This window comes from Haemaphysalis longicornis, unplaced genomic scaffold (assembly GCF_048455015.1).
Source record: "Haemaphysalis longicornis isolate Haplotype H1 unplaced genomic scaffold, Haemaphysalis longicornis Haplotype H1 scaffold_6, whole genome shotgun sequence".
NCBI classification, from domain to species: Eukaryota; Metazoa; Arthropoda; class Arachnida; order Ixodida; family Ixodidae; genus Haemaphysalis; species Haemaphysalis longicornis.
Window position 1 is genome coordinate 165,952,024 of NW_027526407.1, and position 22,311 is coordinate 165,974,334.

Below are 22,311 nucleotides of genomic sequence, written 5' to 3' on the forward strand. Positions count from 1 at the left end.
GACAGTTTTGATGGGGAGACAATATAGAAGAAGCAAATTATAGCTGTGGTCGAAAGAATGTTAGAAAAGCAAGTTTACGAACACCAGACGGGGAAATCCGCAAGTTTCGTCGTAGATAACCAAGTTATCGAGAAACTTTTGCGCATAGGGTAGAGATTTGGTGCGATCAAAAAAAAATTGGAAGTGAAAATGATGCCAAGATATTTTTATGACGGAGTCCTCTTTAGCTAGTTATTTTTTATGGTATACGGAAAATTAGAGGTTATAGGTTTAAGGCTAAAAGCAATTACATTACATTTATTTAAATTTAGTGTCTTCAGCCAGGTGTGACACAAGATATAAATCATAATAAGATCATTTTGAAAGGCCAGATGATCTTCAGAAAAAATTATTATTTTACAACATATAAAGCAATCATCAGCTAAGGGCCGAACTTATGATGTTAAATTTGTGCCCAAGTCGTTGACATAGTGTACAAATAGTAAGGGTCGTAAAACACTGCCTTGCGGTGTTTTTGTGCTCGTGAATCTAGCATTGTCATGGCTTCGCAACCTTATTATATTCCGTCAGCAGTTCACTGCAGCACACAATTTTTTCCACTCTTTTACACGTGACTTCTGGTGTACCTCAACGCAGCGTTTTAGACCCCTTACTCATTTTAATTTACATCAAAAACTTGGGTACAAATTTAACATCAGGCGTTCGGCTCTTTGCTGCAAACACTCAAAGGCATAAAAATAGGAACAAAATGCCGGTGATAAAGGCAACATCACGTATTATTTTGATGAGGGCCGAGGTTTAATGCTGGAAAGCATGCCTCAGAGTCCTAAAGGTACCCATTCACTAGTCAAGGTTACAACTATGCTGCCTAACAATGTACGTACGAATTGCATACGCACCAACGTATATTTTCTAAACTGAGGGAAAAGCTGGGTTTCACTGAAATACTTAAGCAATGAATTACAAGTAATAAATAATCCAAGATTAAAAGTGTGAAATAATGGTGTTTACTGAAAAGACAGGGACAACCACAGGCGTTTTATTTGATTGACAACGCGGCAATGAATAGTACAATAAAATACCAGGAAATAGGCATCATGCGAAATCCCCGGCCCTCGGGAGCCATGTTCAAGGGTTGAACCGGAAAGCTGAGCCGGTAAAGGAAGAAAGTGCTGGGCGATCTGGCGTGTGCTGTCGTCCATGATGCTCACGTGTACTGGCGCAAGGCCGACTATGGGCAAAGAGCGCCAAAGAAGAAACGTGTTCTGTTGTATTCAATGATACACACACTGTTCCAGCAAAGAAAGGAAAGGGAGAAAGAAAGGAACTTTGTGAAGTCAAGGTAATATTTTCCGCAACGGCCGTGGACGGTGCTACCTTTTCGTGAATGCATGTCGCATGCGCTGGGAATCGTATCTGTTTGACCATGGTTAAAGTTACTATGAAAATAAATTATATCCGTATGAATTAAAACGTGTTACAAACGAACCGGCTGCTGCTTTGAAATCTGCAAGTTACTCCTAGCTAACGCAGCGCTGATTGTAGTTACTACTTTAGTATTCTGCATGAAAGAGATCGAGGCTCTAAAACAATTTGAAGCGAGCAATAAATAGAATGGTAGCGTACGTGTGTCTAATACAGATAGGTTAGCGTTACGTTATTGCTCGTTAGGTGTTTAAAATATTTCACCGTTTCATAAGCAAGATAGTGAACTGACGATTGAACGGGTAGGCTGCAACCGTTGTGTTGACACACAGGCTTGGCAGTTGAAGACAAACGTTGCTACAGTTAGGCGCCTGATATTTTTTATGTGCCTACGAATGCTTTTTACGTGCCCACGACGAAGAAAAGTTCTCGCAGCAGGTGTTCTTCGCAACCTAAACACTCTCTGTTCACACCATTTTGCATTTTATTGAGCTTGAGTGCTCCTCATAATGAACCACAACCGAACCATAACCATCTCTTCATCTCAAATTGTTCTTGTCAATATTGTCGCTTGTCTCGCGCAATTAAACAAGCTGCAGAAAACACTCCCAAGGAAAATTATAAAAACACTTTGCAATGACGCCTTTCCGCGAAAATGAAAACATAAAAACAGGTGCAGTTTGGGTTCGTTTATATTCAGGTAAGTCTTCCTGCTTTATTTTCACCATAAGCGCAATAAATAATTTTTGGGCAACCGTTTCAGTGCGGAGTTGAGGAGGTAACGCAAACTCAAAGCAGTAGAGGACGGAAGGGGGGCTCTTTATTTGACCATGTGATTCTCTTGGGTGTTAACTGCCATACCCGGTTTCTGTTTACCAAGGATTCCTCTTCAGAAGCCTATATAGATGAACCTAACGTATCGTAGTGGCAATAAGAAGCTAGCACAGATTATTAGTGAGGGAAAACTGGTTACAGAAACTAGTTATTCAGTAGTCATTCCCCTTCACCATAATTGCGTCACCTCATTCTGCAGGGGGCACTCCACTGCATTCCTAAAGATGTACAAGCACTAGTATACGCTACATTCTTTACGCCCTGATTGAGCAATGAGGCTGAGTTGGTTTGCAGCACTTCATCGAAGATTTCTTCTTTTCGGTCATAAACCTAAAATTCTGGGCTTTGTGCGTGTGCAATTGTGTTGTGGACGCATAATATATCTCGGTACAGCCGTACGGGTACAGGGGCACCGCAGAACAGTCCACAGACCACTCATCAGTCAATACGTGTGGTGAAATAGCACAAGGCGGGCAGAGAGTCAGGAAGACACAATAAACGGTCATGTAGCACGCGTGTCAGCTAATGGAGATATCCCTTAATATGGCGCGAAGGCTGGGGTCGCTTTGGCTCCGACAGGGAGCAGCACTTTCGCATAAGACCTTTAGAAAAAGCTTATGTACACCCTTGACTGCAGTATTTGTGAGACGTACGGCTATATTCTAACATCTTAGCACAAAAGAAAAAATTCAAAACAGTTCAAGAATGTTTAAATTCGAAAATTCGAGGACATTTATTCACGAGAAAGCTGAATAAGGCATAAAAAGTGAATTCTTGAGTAGCCTGCAGTTTGTTGAACACAGTGATTCTTGAGAAAACCACTATATACTACCAAAATACAGTCATAGAGCTTTGTCGCGTGAAGAATACTAGTCTAATATGCACTTGTAATGAAATATGAAAGGGCAGCCTATTTGGCCAAGGTCGCAAAAAGCTCGAACAAGTAGAATATAGGTAGCTTGAACGTGTTGCCAACGCTGGTCTCAAACACACTTAGGAATCAGGCTGTGCGATAGGCCACGAGTACGGATTCTTGAGCAAATTGGTGTCGCGATTTTAACAAATTCATAGAGCAAAGAACAAGGACAAGAAAGAGGACACACAACACCGCGCTAACTTTCAACTAGATTTATTTCATATACACGCACATATAAGTATCCACAGCCTACGCGCACTCACTTCCCACTCCCACCGCCAATGCTGACGTGTAGCAGCCATGCGATTAAACGGTTCCTACTTATCAGACAAACTTAGTGGCGGCACGCTCACAGAGGACAACCCCGCTTTCGTAATCGAATCTGCCTCTATTATTTTTCTTACGTTTGTTCCTTATGTTTCGAACGTACCACACATTGCTCAAGCCGTGGCATGCAGCTGCAGCCGTGCAGTGAACGACAAATGACCATCCTTGTAGTTGCTGGCATACCCTCTGTGCTCACCTAACCGGTCGTTAAGAAATCGGCCGGTTTGGCCTATATATTGCTTCCCGCATGGTAGATGAACATCGTACACCACATCGACAGCGCATTCGCCACATGCCTTACTATGTCCTTTTATACACCCAACCGATGCTTTACGGAAGGGGTTAGTCAACTTGCAGATTATATTAAATTGGTTAGGTGCAGAGGCAACAACCATTATGTTCATCCGATTGGCAATCTTTTTTAAATGGTGAGTTGTATTGTGCAAATAAGGAATCACTGTTACTTTTTTTTTCTTTTCACCCTCCTCAAATCGGCCCTTTCCCTGTTATAAATACTTGAGGTTACTCTCCGCTACCACTACTAGAGTTGCCGCCGAATACGCAGCAGCGAGCAAGAACTCCGTTTTCTCTTTGTAGCTACTTTGCATGGAATGGTGGCACCTTGTATGAAGGAAATTCATAAAACACAGGTGAACTATGCCTCTTTTTGGGAGCTTGGGTTTAGCCGAATGAGAAGCTATCAGGATCTTGTCTGCTCTCGGGTGATATACCTAACATAGATGCTGCTCAGAGAGCGTCCTTTTAATATCAAGGAAGTGTAGAACAATTATGTCCGGAACCTCATGAGTTAATACCCCATCCAAAGGCATCGGCTTTGCGCTGTCAGCCAACACTATGAACGATAAAAAATTCCAGGGGTATAAGACAACCTGGACTGTTTAATTGAGGAAGACTGGTTGTGGGTTAATGCTATCACGTTTACACGTATGACAAGCGAAGGATGTATATTAGGAGCGAACGTGTGCTCAATACAAGATAACACGAACCACTGCGCGGTCGTGTTGGAAAGCACTGGCCAACTATGGTTGCGTGATCTTGTTTTTTCTTTTAGGTGATGATAATGATGACACCCTCAAAGTTTTTGGCTAGTACCTACAAGACGTCATTCGGCAGGGCTAAATCACCGTGAAATTTTTAGGACCCAAGAAGCCGTAAAACGAGAGTTCACTGTAGTTAAATCCAAATTACCCATTATTACCATCCATCAGCAATTCAAGCGAACTGAAGGCAGAAGTTAGGCTTGAATACAGTTATATATATATATTCAATTTCAATTTATTCAGCATTCTCAACAGAGAACAACAAGAATGCTAGGGCAAGAACAAAAAGCCGCCATACAGCAGCTTGACAAAGGTCCTTGCCCCTGAGTTTGACAATGGGCACATTGGCAACGAGCACTGAACACACAAGAAATGAAACCAAAAATTTCTAAATAGACAACTAGCAACTAAATATACAGGAATACATAGTTCTACATAAACAAGGATACCACGATATACAAGTACAAAAGGAATTTCACATCAATTTCCTCAAACAGAAATTACACAAACTCTAAAGACTGGCGACAAACAAAATTAACGCTTTAACATCACGCAGAACGCAATGTGCAATATATTAGAGTATCGTTAGCCAAATACTCTAGAAAAAATGGTTATAGGTTACAAAAATAATTCCTCAATTCTTTAAGGTTGTAATTTGTTATATGTTTATATTCATTAAGAGTGTGTGGCAAGTTGTGCTGCAGTGACTGCAATTTATAGTTATTACGAAATTTAGGTATGGACCAGATATCACTATTCCGCGTACATAACGTGCTTGTTCTATGCTTAAGGGAGGCTATGGTCGTCAAAAAATGTTTAAGAGAATCGGAACTAAAATAAAATGCGCGTAAAATTCGAAACCGGTACATGTGTTCTTACATGTGTTCTTACATATTCGTTTTTACATACCCTAAGTTTGTTGCGTCAATAGATAATATGAGTGGAAACGATAGACTCAAACACAAATGGTCAACTGGCTCCTTCAAAATCAGTTGTCTATCTGCCGATGATGATGATCATGGTTTGATTTTATTGGCGCAACGCCGACATGGGCAAAGAGCGCCAAACGCAAAGTTATTTGATGAAGAGAGAACACGAAATAAAATCAGTTAAAAACTATGAGCACGGCTGGTGTAACGGGCCAGGGTGAAGAACAAGAGTGGGTAAAAGATAAATAAGGTGGCTGGTGTATAGGACCAGGGGTAAAACTATGGGTGGTATGAGATGAGTTGTAAAAAGTGAACTTCTGATAGGAACCTAAAGGTGCGCTCAACAGAAAAGATAGCATCACCTCCTAAGAAGTATGACGGGTGTGGTGAAATAGGTAATGTGTGTAGTTGTTAGAAGTGTTTGCGTCGTGCAATGTCGAGTGCCTTACATTGTATGAGGGTGTGTATCACGGTTAGGGCCTCTCAGCAGCTGCTGCGCAGAGGTCTTGGAGATCCAGTGAGGAGGTGCGAGTGCGTTGCGTGCGTGTGGCCTATCCGTAAAATAGCCAAGGCGACTTCTATGTACCTGTTGTGTGTATCGGAGGTGTATGGTCCCAAGTGTGGTTTTATTACATGTAACTTGTATGTTCGTCAACTTTAATGTGTTTGCCATGTTTTGCGAAGTTGTTGTTTGATTTGTGGCTTCACGTCGGTGTAGGGTAATGTGGTTATGTCTACTGCATTCGAGGGTGTAGCAGCAGCAGCCATACGATCCGCGGCTTCGTTTCCGGCTATACCACAGTGGCCAGGGACCCAGCAAAGGACCAGTTGAAATTTGCGGACATACTCAGACATAATACCCTTGACGATCAGATTTACAACGTGATTTTTAGAAGACTTCGTCGACGACAATGCCCGCACAACACTAAGGGAAAATGTATAGATAATGGATTGTAAAATGTGGCTTTGAAGTATATGATCGACAACAAGAGGTACACCGTAGGCCTCTGCCGTAAAGATACTAGTATGACTATTCAGAGTTCTAGTGAAATTAGGGCGGGCCCATGCGCCGCGCAGGACACAGAGGTGGCAGTTCTAGAGGCGTCCGTATAAAATTCAGAACAGTAATACTTCTGCTGCAAATACAAGAAGTGCTGCAGAATTGCACATGTGGGAGCTCGGTGTTTATCTATATGTGTGAAAGATGTGTCGCATGACACAGGGCGGAGATGCCATGGTGCTATAAAATCTGTTAGAGAACTTTGGATTGTATCTAAAAAGGAGACAGCAAGCTCTGACACTTCCTCGTTAACTCTGTACGAGAAGGGCGTAGAGAACGATGGTCGATCTAAAAGGAGTTCAGTCATAGATGTATCATGAAAAACTGATTTAAAAGGATGGTATGGCATGGATGAAATTTTAAAGGCATAAAGGAGATCTGTGTTTGCTCGCTGACGTTGTAGGTTCCATTTGTTGCACCCCACATGGAGGCTTTCGACCGGGCTTGGGCGGAAGGCGCCACATGCCAGGCAGAGCCCGAGATGGAGCACCGGGTCCAGCATTGTGATGGATGTTTTACTTGCTGACCCATAAACAACGCTACCATAGTCTAATCGTGAACCTATCAAGCTGGTAAAAACACGTAAAAGAAGTTGTTTGTCAGTGCCAAAAGAAATGTGCGAGAGAACCTTCAGTATAGTCATTGTCTTTAAGCATTTATGCTTTAGTTGTTTTATGTGTGGGATAAATGTCAGCATTTCGTCGAAGAATATACCTAAAAACTTGTGTTCTTTTTTGACAGGAATTGAGACACCATTGAGTTGAATGTCTGGATCCGGCCGCATGCCACGCCTCTTGGAAAACAAGACACAAGTGCAGTTCCCGGGATTAAATTTAAAACATTTGCTATCGGCCCAGCCAGCTAGCTTGTTAACACCAAGCTGTACCTGGCGCTCACAAACAGACAAGTTACAGGATTTAAAGGAGAGTTGAACGTCGTCTACATAGATTGAACAGGAAATCGACGGTGGCACCGCCTTCCTAAGAAAATTCATTTTACCAATAAAAAGGGTGCAACTTAAAACTCCACCTTGCGGCACTCCATTTTCCTGCACATGAACCCTAGAGAGTGCAGTTCCAACTCGCACACGAAAGGTTCTTTGAGACATGTAGCTGGCAAGTGTGTCCATCATGTTACCTGACATGCCGAAGGACTTGAGGTCGCTTAGGATGCCATACCGCCACGCGGTATCGTACGCTTTTTCCAGATCAAAGAATACCGTCATACAATATTGTTTGTGGAGGAAAGCATCCTTTATATAGGACTCGAGCGCGACGAGTTGGTCGTTTGTGTACCGCCCCGCCCTGAAGCCTGCCGGGCAGCTCTCGAGAAGACCATTACTCAAGAAAGTACACGACTCTCCTGTTTATCATCTTCTCGAGGAGCTTGCACAGGCAGCTTGTGAGGGCGATGGGCCGATAGCTAGCGGGAGAAGAAGGGTCCTTTTCTTCCTTCAGGAAAGCCACTACTATGGCCTCCCTCCGAGAGCGAAGAATGTGCCCCGAAAGCCATATGTTGTTGAATAGATGTAGGAGTGTTTCACGAGTGTCTGCGTGTAGGTGTTGTATCATGGTGTATGTGATTTTGTCTGCAAGTGGAGCTGAAGGCTTACATGTGCTCAGAGCAACCTCCAGCTCATGAATTGAGAAAGGAGAATTGTAAGAAGTGTGCGACTTGTTGTTATCACGCAGGGACTTCTTTCTTACAGATGTTTTGTGTTTCATGAAAGTGTTTGTGTAGTGTGCTGAACTGGACACGTGTTCGAAGCCTAGTCTTCCAGTGTGTCCTCTGTTGTACTAACCAGGGGCAGGCTGTGTGTTGGTTGTCCTTTTAGTTTTCGTATTCGTGTCCAGACATTGTGTGTGTCAGTGTATGAGTTGATGGAAGTGAGGAAGGTGCACCAACTCTCCCTTTTCGCCTCACGACGCACTCTCTTCCCAAAAGCCTTTACCCGTTTAAAACAAATGAGGTTATCTGACGTGGGGTACCGGCGAAGGACACCCCACGCCTTGTTCTGGGCCTCTCGCGCCCGCCTGCAGTCCTCGTTCTACCAGGGCCTCCTTGGGGCGCGGCACCCACTGGAGGCCTGGGGAATGGACTTTTCGACGGCGTCGAGGATGTGCGTCATGACGAGTTGGGCGGCTTCCTCCACGTGTAGGTGTTTTATGGATGTGTGGTGTAGTTGAGATGTTTGTGTGAATGTGCTCCAGTTTGCTTTTGATTCATTAAACCTTTTATGGGAAGATGGACTGCTCGGGCCTATACCTATATACGTTAATGAAGTGGGGAAGTGGTCACTACCTTATGGGTCTGTGCCCACACCCCACTGAAGACATGGAAAGAAATCTGCGGAACGAATAGCCAAGTAAAAATGCGAGTATGTATTGTGTCCTAAGTTTTTGTATGTAGGCTGTTTTTGTTGAAAAGGCATGCTTCGGAGGATGTAAGAAACTTCTCTATCAGGCGATTTCGGGAATCCGCTCTGGAGGAGCCCCAAAGAGAAATGTGCGCAATAAGGTCGCCTGTTAGTATGTATGGTTCGGCCAGCTGGTTAACCAGTGCCTCAAAATCATAGCTCAGAAGTGCAAAATCAGGAGAGATGTAAATGGAGCATACCGTTATCAACCTATTATATATTATTGTACAGATCGCTACAGCCTCGAGGACAGTGTTTAAAGAGAGAGTGTGACATGCTAATGATTTCCAGGCGATAATGGCCACACCTCCTGAAGAGTGGGTGCAGCCAACCCTGTTCTTTCTGAATACCATGGTCCTATTTAAGAAATTTGTTTGTTTAGAATTGAGCTGGATTTCCTGGAGACACATGACACTTGGCTGACTGGCATGCAGAAGCTCATACATATCGCCAAGAATTTTAAGGAGGCCTCTGCAGTTCAATTGGATAATGTTTTCTGTTCCCATTATTTATATTTAAGGATGGCAGGAGTGTGTGTGTTCATGTGTCGTCTTTCGAGGCTGTTACTCTTGGACTGGGTTTTTTGGGCCTTTCTTTAGGCTTGGAAGTCGGTGGCCGCTCCTTGCGCTGCGCTGCAGGCACGAACGGCCCGACATCCATCTCGTCGTCGGATGTCCGAGGGGTGCCCGACGGACCAGGCCCCCCGGACTTGGCCCCCCTTCGGGAGCCCTTTGTTTGAGCCGCCACTGTCGGGGGCGCCAGAGGTGGCACGGGCGGTGCGGTGGCGTTGGGAGCCGGTGCGAGGCCCTTGGTGTCCATCACCTCGGTACCCTCCAACGCACTGGAGGACGGGGAGACAGAGGCGGGAGAGGAACCGGTCCCGACAAAAGTTGTTTGCACCACAACCACTTCTGCCTCAGTAAGCGGCGTGGTGCCGGGTTGGGCTGCGTGAGGCAACCCAGCGGGGGGAGCAGGAGGGACCAGGTCAGACTCGCTGAACTGGGTCCCTGTGGACACCAGACGCCGCTACGCCCCCCGGCGAGCAGCGTCGGCGTACCTCCCCAGAGGGAAAGAGGCGAACCTCTTTCTCGCCTCTGGAAAGGTGATGTTCTCAGTGACCTTAATGTTTATGATCTTTTTTTTAGTTGGAGTTTTTCGCACTTGCGGGAGTATGCCGCATGCGCCCTCCCGCAGTTTACACAAGTAAGGGTTTCGGATGGGCAGTTCTCGCTCGGATGATCCTGCGCCGCGCATTTTGCACACGTCGTTCGGCCACGGCAAGAGTTCGTACCGTGCCCAACCGCTGGCATTCAAAACAGCGCCGCGGGATCGGGATGTACGGACGTATTGAGCACCGGATAAAACCTGCATATATAGGTTGTGGGAGAACTGCGTGTCCAAGGTCAAGATGATCTGCTTGGTGGGAATCTCCTTGTCGTCTCTGCGGATGGTGATACGTCTCACGGCAGTGACTTCCTGATCCTTCAAGCCGGCAAGGAGATCCGCATCCGTTTTGTTTAGGAGATCTGGATCTGATATCACGCCCTTCGAGCTGTTGAGACTCCGATGGGGTGTAATCCTGATGTCTAGATCAGCCAGTCTAGTCTGAGCTAGAAGCTTTGTGGACTGCTGCTTGTCATTTACCTCGATGAGGAGTTCACCAGTCCTTTGTTTTTTGGCCTGATATGATTTTCCTATTATGGCTTCAACATATTTTGCAATCAAGAAGACTGACTGAGATGCAAGAGGGTGGGTTTGATTGAGGGTTTCTATGAAAAGAAATCGAGAAAAATGATCCGCATGAGGAAAGGTTAACGATGGCAAAGAAGGATAGGATACTTCGGTGCGGCCCCTTCTCAGGGACCGATCACGGTTGGGGGGGGGGTTTGAAAATACCATACGGCATACTAAAAAATCCTGCAGACGGGGGTACTTTCTCCTTTGACTTTACCCTGATAGTCAAAGAGGTCCCGGAGCTCCCTGCCTGGTAGACAGGCGGGGAGCCCATCGGCCGGAGATTGACCCAGGCTCTGACGGCCACCATTTATGGCTTCTACCCTTCACCTTTCAACACCTCGCCACGGTTGGACACGGCTTATGTATGAAAGCTCGGGGTCCGCGGTGTCGCTGCTGACTGTCACCATGAATACTCAAGGTGCCCCGTGCGGGGGTCTATCTGCCGAGAAGACCCGACATTATGAAAATGAAATTGATAAATTTGATTGTTTCTTGACATGGCACTGCCCACACAGCTTCGCAGAAAAAATTCATGTTCTTAAAAGATATAAATAAGGCCTCGGACTCGCACGGTGCAGCTCGGTGAAGGTCAGTTTGCATTGCCCCGAACCACAACATTGAACATCATGACCGTATTCTATTTGTTGGTATTCTTCAAATCTTAGCAGTACTTGTGCATGAGCAGCGTTTAGATGCCAATATCGTCCTAATCTTGACGATGCAAAAGAGACACATCCGGTATACTCAATCGCACGGGCGCTGTGACAGCGGGATTACTAAATTTGCCGGTAACTGGTTGTCGCTGATATTCGTATGTCCTGGGACCAGGGGCAAACGTATCTCCTTCACGTAACTTGAATAAAAAACAATAAGGTACAGTCGCAAGAAGTGTTTGCCAATACAACTGACATCGAATGGGAAAATATGATTATATATGAATATTGCTGTACTACATTACACTGAGCGAGAGCTATTGCTAAAAATTGAGCCATAAAATTGGTGTGTAGTCCGGTATTCGTAGCGAATAACTCTAGTGTATTGAAAAATAAAAAATTTTTCTTTCCCGACGTTTTAAAACAAAACGGCATACGATCCGTGCTCACGCGAAGCCCGTCGCCCGATAGCGCTCGCGAGCCTGCGGCGAGACTACGTGTGAACGCGCCTGAGCGACACGCCTTGAGCTAGTGGATATGTCAATATGACATCTAATAAACTGCTTCAGGTTGATTGCTTGTCTTTCTTTCTTTTTTATTGTCCTTTGTGACGAAATATTATGGCCGGGGACTGTTTTCCAAGGAAGCCTTTGAGTCTATTTTTTGTTTTGATTTCTTTGTCTTACTGAATGACCTGCATGCGCAAGCAGGCTTGCAGAGACCGCAGACAGCCTAAAGTCGGGGTACTGGGCACCTAGGGTGCACCTCTTAAAATAAGAGGCATCATATTCAAGTGTCCGCAAGCAGGCACCATGCTACAACGTTTTGGTCTGAAATTTAGTTTTGTGATTTTTTGTGTCCGAGGCAGTGTGATGATACCAGGTTAAGTTCGAAGATGAAGAAGGCGAAGACGAAGTAACAGGAACAACAAGGCGCACATCCGAACGTGGGTATGCTGCGTAAGAACGGTCTGAGGAAGAAGTTCGTGGAAGAGGAACATGAGGAGGTTAGAACGTTGGGACCAAGCCAGACCGGCTGGAGCGAAGGCTGCTGATCGAATGCGACATGGTCACGCGAGGGCAAGCACCCGTGTCAAGGCGATCGTGCAGTTCCGCAGGGACGTCTACACCACCTTCCGGCGGAACGGGGCCGCACCGTTGAGCCGGACACCCGTCCATGCACTAACCGCAGGCACCCTAGCTTTGCGCCGAGTATCCTGGCCATTGTTTTTACCTTTGGTGGCCGCCATGGCCCTGGGCGGACCACTAGGGCTCCTCCGGCATATCAAGACACGTGTTCTTTGCGCAGGGGAGCCTCGGCTCGTATGACCTTTTTGCAGTAGGCAGGTATTCCCTTCCTGCCACGATGTCCAGCACTCTGGTTTTCCGGCCAGTTGAGGCAACGGCGATAAGGCGCCATTTCACCAGTTCTGTCTACGACACCTGCGAAGACATCGGCTTCGGCTCACGTACTTACACAAATGAAAGGTGTGACCCCAAGAGCTCTATCAGGCAACCTGAACTGTGATCTTGTTTGTTTATTTGCATAGCTCGGTAAATGTTCTTGCTGCTAGGACTATCACGACTAATACCTTATTCCAAAGTTTCCTGTCTCAGATTTCCGGTTTGCAGTCTGTCTGCTCATAAACGCTATTCTTCTATTTTCTGAATCGCTGTGCGGCTTCGTAATTATTGCAACTCACGTGCGCTAGTCTCGTTGTTCATCAGCACCCGCTCACTGATATAATCAGAGGTACATCATTGTAACTACTCCATATTCTGATACAATTCCCCGCCGAAGTACACGCTTCGAAGGGGCAACAACGCCGATAACATCTTTGGCTCCGCCGTAGAAACAATTTGCATTAGTAAAGATTGGTTCCAACTGTCCAAGTTTGACATGTTTGCACAATAGGACTTCCAGACCAGCAGGTTAACAGACTCCGGGTTCAAGAGTATTCACGACGAAACGCTTAAAAAGAATGGCAGTAACGCGACGTTGTTAAGTACGTTTTAAAGTTTCATCGTGTGGAGCCTGATTTCAGAGGTGAATATGCCGAGGCCAGACACTGAGGCCAGCATAAACGGTAACAATATTAAAAATTGCGGTGGAAAAATGTGCAAATTGCGGGAGTCGTATTGCTGGAGCTTGAAATCGCATGTAACGGAAAGTAAACTTTACTCAGGGAAGTAGGGGAGTGAACGTCTTTCAGAAATGGTGACGCATGCCCATACCGTGAAAAGACAACACCAGCGCTAATTGAAGCTACGCCGTTGCAGGGCCTGCATTACAAGACGGTTGATCAATGAAGGTACCCCCTCAAGCTAACTGGACGCAACTGGCGACGACCTGTGAAACTTAGCACGCTTTTGGATACGGCTAGTGATAGGAACGAGCGTCAAATGATGTTGTTGAGAAAGTCGTGATTTGGTTGCAATTGCCGCCACCAAGTTAAACAAAGGTCAACGGCAAAGCAACAAGGAAACCTTAAGTGATAGTGATTGAACAAAAGGATCTTGCGATGAGCCCGCAGAAGTACTGTTATGTGGGCCCACGTGCACCGCAAACTCAGCACAAAGTTCGTCTGGCAAATAAACACTAGATTTAAATATACCTTTGCCTGAACATTGTTAAAAAAGTGTAAGTATCTTAATATTTTTAAATGTTAGATTTTTATATACGCAAGTCCTGACGCCTTCCGCAATTTCTGTCTAGTTTAATATTTTTGTTTTCAGAAATAGGATGTAATTTGGAAACATATATTTGAATCAACCATGGTGAAAATTGCGGCCAATGAGGTGGTCCTGCTTCGACACGTAATTCTTGTGTTTTCCTAATCTCCATATCACAGATCGGTACACTTGGCCTAAGCATTCCTTGCCAATGGTGAAAGAATCGCAGTAAACGATGCTTTATCGAAAGGGTACGGATTTATTTCTGGCAATATTGTATAGCCTTTAGGTATTTCATTACTAGGATTCTTTGTTTTCCGTGGCACGACAGCTTGATTGGCACAGAAAACGTAAGTCATGGCCCCCTTCCAATCTTTTTCACATGATTAGAGCTGCTGTGAAGCTTACAAAAAGTTTGCTCAATACTTCGTCTTTCAGAGTTTGCCGCAAGGCCTTGGTTTCTGTTTTGCGCTTAGCCGTCGCCTATGAAAAGAAGTAAAGCTTTGGAGTAACGAGAGTCTAAATTCGGTTTGTTCGGCAAAGCACAGCCCGGAAATGTCTGCCTTCACTTGCTTTAAACAGTGGTGAGCTAAATATTCGAGGCTTTTTGGCTATGAGATCTGCAGGCCAGCCCACTTGGGCGTAAGAAATAGAGGTAGTCATGTATAAATTTTTGTCTTCACAGCATGTCAGATAAAACGTTGGTAAAAGGGGTAAAAACCTTGACTCAAAAAAAGTAGTGGCTATTTTGGAGGAATTATCACATTCCCCAGTTGGTGTGCAAAGAGGAATAAAAAGTTCTGCACCCAAAATTTCCAATAAAAAATGGGTAAAACGCGGGAAGTGCGCAAGCTGAAGTGACGGTTTTGTCTCTGCAGATGTGTGCCATTGTCGCATTGAGCCTGGGTCCTATTGAGGTACACAGCGATCAACTCCAGATAGCCGGCTACACTATATGTAGAGCCTTTGTAAACGACACAAGAAAATACCCTTATATGGCATCGTAAATACACCGCAAATTTGTGGCAAGAGGCAGAAAAATAAATTCTATCGTTTATTATAGGACGCATATTGCCTTGTCCTTCATAGGAAATTGGAGCAATATAGAAATATCACTTTCAAAATTAAGTAATGGAAAGACACTGGCATGCAAAAGACGCAATGCCGGTTTGCGGGGTGTCGCGTGTTTTGTTCTGGATACCGGGGGTGGCGCCACACTACAACAATCAAGTTTGCCAACGCAGACCCCAGTTTTCTGGGAGGCGAAAGTTTGTTTTATTTCTTTCTATATTGCACTTCAGTGCCGTTTTTTTTTTCTTGGGATCTAAAAAACTAGACAGCACATGTGAGAGTTGTGTAATGTGTCAATGCAACGTTGACATATCGGCTTAGCGAAAAAAATCTAAAGATATTCTTTCATCGATTGATATTTGCCCAAATCGCAATTATCCTGCTGCAGGCAACTAGAGTTTCGGTGCTTTCTATTGCCATTTCCCTTTTCAATTGTCAATTGAGGCGTCTTTTTGTTTTGCGCATTTCGAGTAAAATGATGCTACCGATTAAACTGTTTTTTTAACCTGGCGATAGTGTCTTTTTCCGGCTTCTCACTATCATTTAGCGAAAACCTTTTCATATTTTTTGGTCCTAAAACTATTCCTTAGATCTCTCGAGTGAAATATCATGGGAGTCAGATTTCAAGTGTTTAAAACTCGCAAATGTATTACCTTTCCCATGCCTAGTCTGGAGCCGAGGCTATGGCACAGCGGAACTAGTGCATCGTGTTAGAACTACTTACAGTTCATGTGCAACCTTTTCATGAATAAACATGTATATCATTTTTTACCTTTTATGAACGTTTATAAAGGTTTCTTACAAAAAAGAGGGTACATGTGTAAAGAAACGGCAGAAAAAAGCAGCATACTCCAAAATGTAACCTTTTCAAAAATATGTAGTGGCGTACATGCAGCACTGACATTGCTTTCGATATACAGTGCGCAAACTTTCTAAATGTGTAGTAAACCGCCAATTAAACAATATATTTGTACAATGTTTTCTTGCGATCACATAAAAAATTGTAATGTAACATTACAATTTTTACATTGTAAAAATTGTAATGTAAAAAAAAGTTATGAAAATTTATTAAACGAAGGGCGCTGGTAGAAGTAAGGAACTGTTCTGAAGGCAAATTTTTATATTTTTGAGGTTATAGTGTTAAGCTAGTTCTTATCCGGCTATGCAAGACATAACAGATCAAAGGTGGGACGAAAAAATTCGAACGCGCTCGAAACTTGCGCTTATCGTGTGACTATCGTGCGGCCTCGGCAACATCGAGCTGTTTTGTCCTGCGTTGTAATTATTTCTGGATATCTCCCCTTACGTCCTTACAACCAGGTAATATTATGACACTTTGGGGAACATGCCCAAAAGAAGTATTGCAAATACAAAACAAAGAGAGCAAAGTTTGCTCTAGAGTGCGTTTAATACATGATTTCTTTGTCCTTAACGCTTACCCCTTAACATAGAGTGGTTAGTTATGCCGCAGCCAAAATTTCAGTTTACCTACATACAGAGACTCACCGCTTTCAGGCTCTGGTCCGGTGGAATTACAATTGGGGGCCAGGTAGTTTGCGCTAATAAAAACGAGAAATACGTGGCACATATTATGACAGATGCTGTAACTGGGGACAGGGCTGAACAGGGAAAATTTTGAACCATGTTCTTTGCTGTGTCTGTATATGCCGCGGGCTGTAATAAACCGTGACCTATATTAGTTGTCTGCACACGAAAAGGTGTTTAAAATGTTGTCGTGCTGGAAGCAGTGACTGTCATGGTTCGAGAACAAAAGTTCAAAATTTTGTTATTCGAACACAATGCTACATGTATCTTCAGACCGTTGTTTCTAAAATCTATTGTGGGGTTTCTTGTCCTTTTTCATGCTGTTTCATTGTTCCTAGAGCTTTCTCAATATAAAAAGCATGAGAAAGACGTTGTTCATAATTATTTCACACAGTTTCGACGTATCTCTAAATATAAACAACAAACCATTGTCAGTAGGCACTGTCACATGAGTATTAACATTTCTTCTCTACTTACGCAAATATGGTAAGAACCCACAAAGCTTAACACAGCATGTGCTTTATAGCTAGCAGCTACCTAGGCGTTTACACAGCGATACATACTTAGTGATCATTACCCTGCAGAGCGAGATCAGAATTAGACATGAAGTCTGGAAAGAAAACGCAAAATGAAAAATGTGCTTCTCACTGACGATGTTTGCAATTATAAATGTCGGAAGTAACATACTTTTTGAGTGTTTGTGGGTTGTCGTGATGTATTCGTCCGGAATTTGTAAATGACCAATACCCCGTCCTATAATTTTTGTGCGAGTGTGATTTTATCAAAGCAAGATATTGGGTTATAAATTGCGGTTTTCAACAAACACGTAAAAGTGGTTCCAAGCAGTTCTGGGCACGTTACCGATGAAAAGTAACAGTGTTACAGTTACCTATTACCTAACCGAAAAAAGTAACTTTGTTACAGTTACAGTTACGAATTTTCCAAAAGTAACTAGTTACAATTACAGTTACTGCAAAAAAGTAGCGTCATTAGTTTTTCATTAGAGAAAAGATTTTGCATATTTAATATAAACGTACGAAGGCATGCAGGTAGTAAAAACTACACGCAGTAAAACCTACACGAGGGGATCCTAAAATGATTCACTCTCATGCCCAAGCCAACAATCGTTGTGTAGGCCTCATTTTTTTACTGCGGTAGTTTTGCTATCCTTGTTAAGGAACTTTATTTTTTTGCATCTGTACTCAGAAATTTATTCCAAACATCACTGTAGCATAGAATTAGTTGTTTTTGAAAGTTGGAATCAGAGGTGCCGAACTTATACTATACCGAGCTGGCTGACTACACAGCCGAAACAATCTTTCAATGTCAATTTAATTTATTTTCACCCACAACGCCGTCGCTTGTCCGCCCCGCGTAGTGAGAGAGTATTGGAAAAGGGGGGCGGGGTGGCGGATCGACGAGAGGCCCTTGGAGGAAAGGGGAAACGGACGTGGGAGTACATCGGTTGTCGAGGTGTTTTTGAAAGATACTCAAAAAAGGCGCTTTGTTAACTTTTTATTTCGTACTTGTGGTTGGAGACGGAGATCAATTTGATCCATTGCCGAAGCGACGTTTGTCCGTGGGCCCCGGGAGTCGTTCTCCCGCCCCAACACTCAGACACCCCATTCCTGGAATGAGACAAGATATTTCCAAAGGGAATGGAAACTGAAATGAACGCTTTATTATTTTCCCCCTTTCGTCCTGCTCCCCCTGTCCTCACAAAGGCGGATTTTGTCGTCTCGACCGGAAAAAAAACTGCTCTCACAATCCCAGCCTTCCACAGCAATCACGTCGCCGTTCCCAGGAACGCCTACCTTCGTTTGCTTCGAGGCGTAGGCCGAACGAAGCTCGCCCAAGTATTCCTTGCACCCAATATTCAGATGCAGATGTAGCCACTGTTTTCGTTTCGGCCGCAACCCACAGCCCTCGAAACGAAGTCGCGAGGCTTTCCAAGAAGATTTCTTTGTGCAGTGGCAGTGTGGTCAGACGTCTTCCGGCCAAGATGCTGGCCGGTGTGAGGGGAATCGGTGGCCATCATCGTTGGGGTCTTCGTATGTCAGGAGAGGCAGGAAGTTTATTACGTGCTCGACCTCGTTCGAGTACTTGGTACAGCTCGATGAAGCCTCTAGACCAGGGGTCCTAAACGCGTGGTCCCAAATACGGCCAGGGGTCTCTAAAGCGCACAATGGTCGCAAGCATCTGCGACTTGTGAATCGAACATTCTACAGTGCCGCGTGCGCACAGGGCTGGACGAGCGCGAGGCCGCCGAGAGACTTCCCGGGCTGTTTTATGACCCTGCAAACGGGGCTCCATGGCGCTGTTCAGAAAGCGACGCCGTGACCGGAGTTTTCCAGGCTTCCGCGAAAGTGAAAGGTTTCAGTGCGTTGTGCGGCGTTTTTTGGGTGTTTGTTTTCCTGTTCGCCTTTGTGTCAAGCACTTTTTCTTCACTCCAGATGTAGCGAAAACGGTGCAGCAGTGCGTCGGACTATCGGTTCTGGCGCGTCAACATGCATGCACGTGTGCTTAGGCGCTTGTCGCAGCGTTATTTAGGGCCTGGATGAGAGCGATGTCACTCTGCTAAGGAAAATACTCCAGCTTAGATCTGGAAACTTCGAGCTCATAGTAGACCGCGCGGGACACCACGCACACGTGCGCGCCTAAACATTTCTAGTCCAGATGTTTTTCACCCATGCGAAGGAAGTGAGCTGGCATAGATGAAGTCGACGAAGGTTCTGCGGAAGAAAAGCCGAAAAAGTGAAACGCGCAAACTGTACATCGGTCATTATTGAGTGTTGTTGTTGGATCATTTTTTTTATAGGAATAAAGTAACTGTAACGATATTTCTCGTTACAGTTACTCTACAAAAAATAACAGTGTGACAGTTACCAGTTCCTCCAACTTAAAAGTAACTAGTTACCGATAACGCGTTATTAGTAACTAGTTACTGCCCAAGACTGTTCCCAAGCAATCTTCAGTATACCCAACTATGAGAAAACCTTACATTGACTTACGGTCAAGTCAGAGGACTAGATTTTCTCTCTAGGAGTACATTGGTCACTTAATACAACTCTGAAATATTTACCACTCCCTAAAAGAGAAACATTTCTCTTCCTGTAAAACCACAGCTAGGCAAGGGGTATTCAATGAAGTCTTGAGATTGGCCCGGACACAAATAGGGCTCACGCGGTGTATGAAAGTTCCGAACTTTTATAGCAAATGCTAAAACACAAATAGTTTTAGCCAAACATTACTCAGTTTGTAATGACGAAAGATTGGGTGAGAACCTTTTATTCAGTAATGGTTAAGAGAGCAATCAATGCTGTTTATTCACTTTCCCAAAATTTAAAGCACTGTTGTTACGTGGTCCAAACGTACATGAATATGTTGCGTGGTGGTAATTTTTGTGGGAGTAACATATTTATAGTCATTGTGAAGTATGGGAAGTAAAATACAGTGTCTTGTCTGTACAGATTGAAGGCGGGCATTTCGGTTCGATTATGGAAGGCTTCAAATCTCGAAGCATTGACGTGATTTAAAGCGGGCGCTGCCGCACAGCAGTGATTGCTGCGTTTTGGTGGCGTATCAGTGATAAAAATCTCACCTCACTGATATGTTCCACTGTTCAGCTTGCAGCGAATTTAGTGACGTAACTAGAGTAGTATCTCCAATAACGGGACGCAAGAAACCCATAATCAAAACATATATATTGTGGGTAATTATTAAAAAAGTCACTATGTTGTTCTTGAAAGTCAGGTAATTTATCAACTTCTAAAAGTTCAAAAAAATTAGGAGCGTTAGCAATAGCTCTATTGAGAGTTTAATAAAATAATGGAAGCCATTTGCTGGCGGTGAAGCAAACAGGTTATTTTCTCAGGTTTTTTAATATTTTTCAGTTGAAGCCACGTTTTCGCAATTTATTTAGGTCAATTTGATATTCTTCTCAATTCACCTGGTTAGGCATAGGCACATAATCAGCAAATTTGTTTATGAATAACCTGCGATAAAAACGACACCAAAACAGGAGTCATATAAAAAAGATGGTGTGTGATGTAGCAGGGACACCATAGGAACAGTTGAGTTTTCCTGCTTGAATAAAACTGTACGTAAGGTCTGTAACTGTTGGTATCTCAAAACAATATATTGCGTGAATTACCTTGGTATATATATATATATATACATATATAGTAAGGAAATGAGGGGCTCGTTGAGGAAATACAGAAAGATAGGGCAGCAGTCTACAACGCCAAAGGAGGCATAGGGGTGTGGTTAGGCTCTTTTCTTTTTCACTACGGTTAATGAAGTAAACATGTTTTTTAATATACAGAAGAAAGAAAGAAAACCACGCGCCCAGAGTGGGGACCGAACCCACGCCTTTCGATTACATGTCGAATGCCTTACCAATTCGGCTATCTGGGCGACTGTGTTCTCCTTCACTTTCTAGGCTATTTATATTTACTAGAAGTGTATCTGACGCTTGAGGGTGGTAGCCAGCGCCACTCTGACTAAAACGGGGAGAAGGGGACCTTCTTTTCAATCCCCGGGGCGTGACTCGAGCGTCTACAGCCTGTCATGAGCGGGTAACTGGCGGGAAGCCCTCTTATGCTACCTAGGCATCAAGGCTGCCAGAACCGAGACCCTCGCTAGGCTTTCGCAGAATAATATAGTAAGGAAATGAGGGGCTCGTTGAGGAAATACAGAAAGATAGGGCAGCAGTCTACAACGCCAAAGGAGGCATAGGTGTGTGGTTAGGCTCTTTTCTTTTTCACTATGGTTAATGAAGTAAACATTTTTTTTTAATATACAGAAGAAAGAAGGAAAACCACGCGCCCAGAGTGGGGACCGAACACACGCCTTTCGATTACATGTCGAATGCCTTACCAATTCGGCTATCTGGGCGACTGTGTTCTCCTTCACTTTCTAGGCTATTTATATTTACTAGAAGTGTATCTGACGCTTGAGGGTGGTAGCCTGCGCCACTCTGACTAAAACGGGGAGAAGGGGACCTTCTTTTCAATCCCCGGGGCGTGACTCGAGCGTCTACAGCCTGTCATGAGCGGGTAACTGGCGGGAAGCCCTCTTATGCTACCTAGGCATCAAGGCTGCCAGAACCGAGACCCTCGCTAGGCTTTCGCAGAATAATATAGTAAGGAAATGAGGGGCTCGTTGAGGAAATACAGAAAGATAGGGCAGCAGCCTACAACGCCAAAGGAGGCATAGGGGTGTGGTTAGGCTCTTTTCTTTTTCATTACGGTTAATGAAGTTAAAATGTTTTTTAATATACAGAAGAAAGAAAGAAAACCACGCGCCCAGAGTGGGGACCGAACCCACGCCTTTCGATTACATGTCGAATGCCTTACCAGTTCGGCTATATGGGCGACTGTGTTCTCCTTCACTTTCTAGGCTATTCATATTTACTAGAAGTGTATCTGACGCTTGAGGTTACTTCATTAACCGTAGTGAAAAAGAAAAGAGCCTAACCACACCCCTATGCCTCCTTTGCCGTTGTAGACTGCTGCCCTATCTTTCTGTATATACACACATATATATATATATATATATATATATATATATATTTGCAGTTGATTTGCACTGCTTTTATAAGCCAAAAAAGGGGAACGAGCAAGCGCTTTCGCAAACTAGACAAAAATATATCTTCTTAGGTTGT

The 22,311-nt window shown here is 44.2% G+C and overlaps 1 long non-coding RNA gene across 1 annotated transcript in view; it reads right to left on the reverse strand.

Moving 5' to 3' along the window:
- LOC144141251 (uncharacterized) overlaps positions 1-16,756 on the reverse strand; it is a 171,564-nt gene extending 154,808 nt beyond the window's left edge. The window contains exon 1 of the long non-coding RNA XR_013316496.1: positions 16,608-16,756. This is a non-coding gene — a long non-coding RNA (uncharacterized LOC144141251). The remainder of the gene's footprint in view (positions 1-16,607) is intronic.
- Between the last annotated feature and the right edge of the window lie 5,555 nt (positions 16,757-22,311).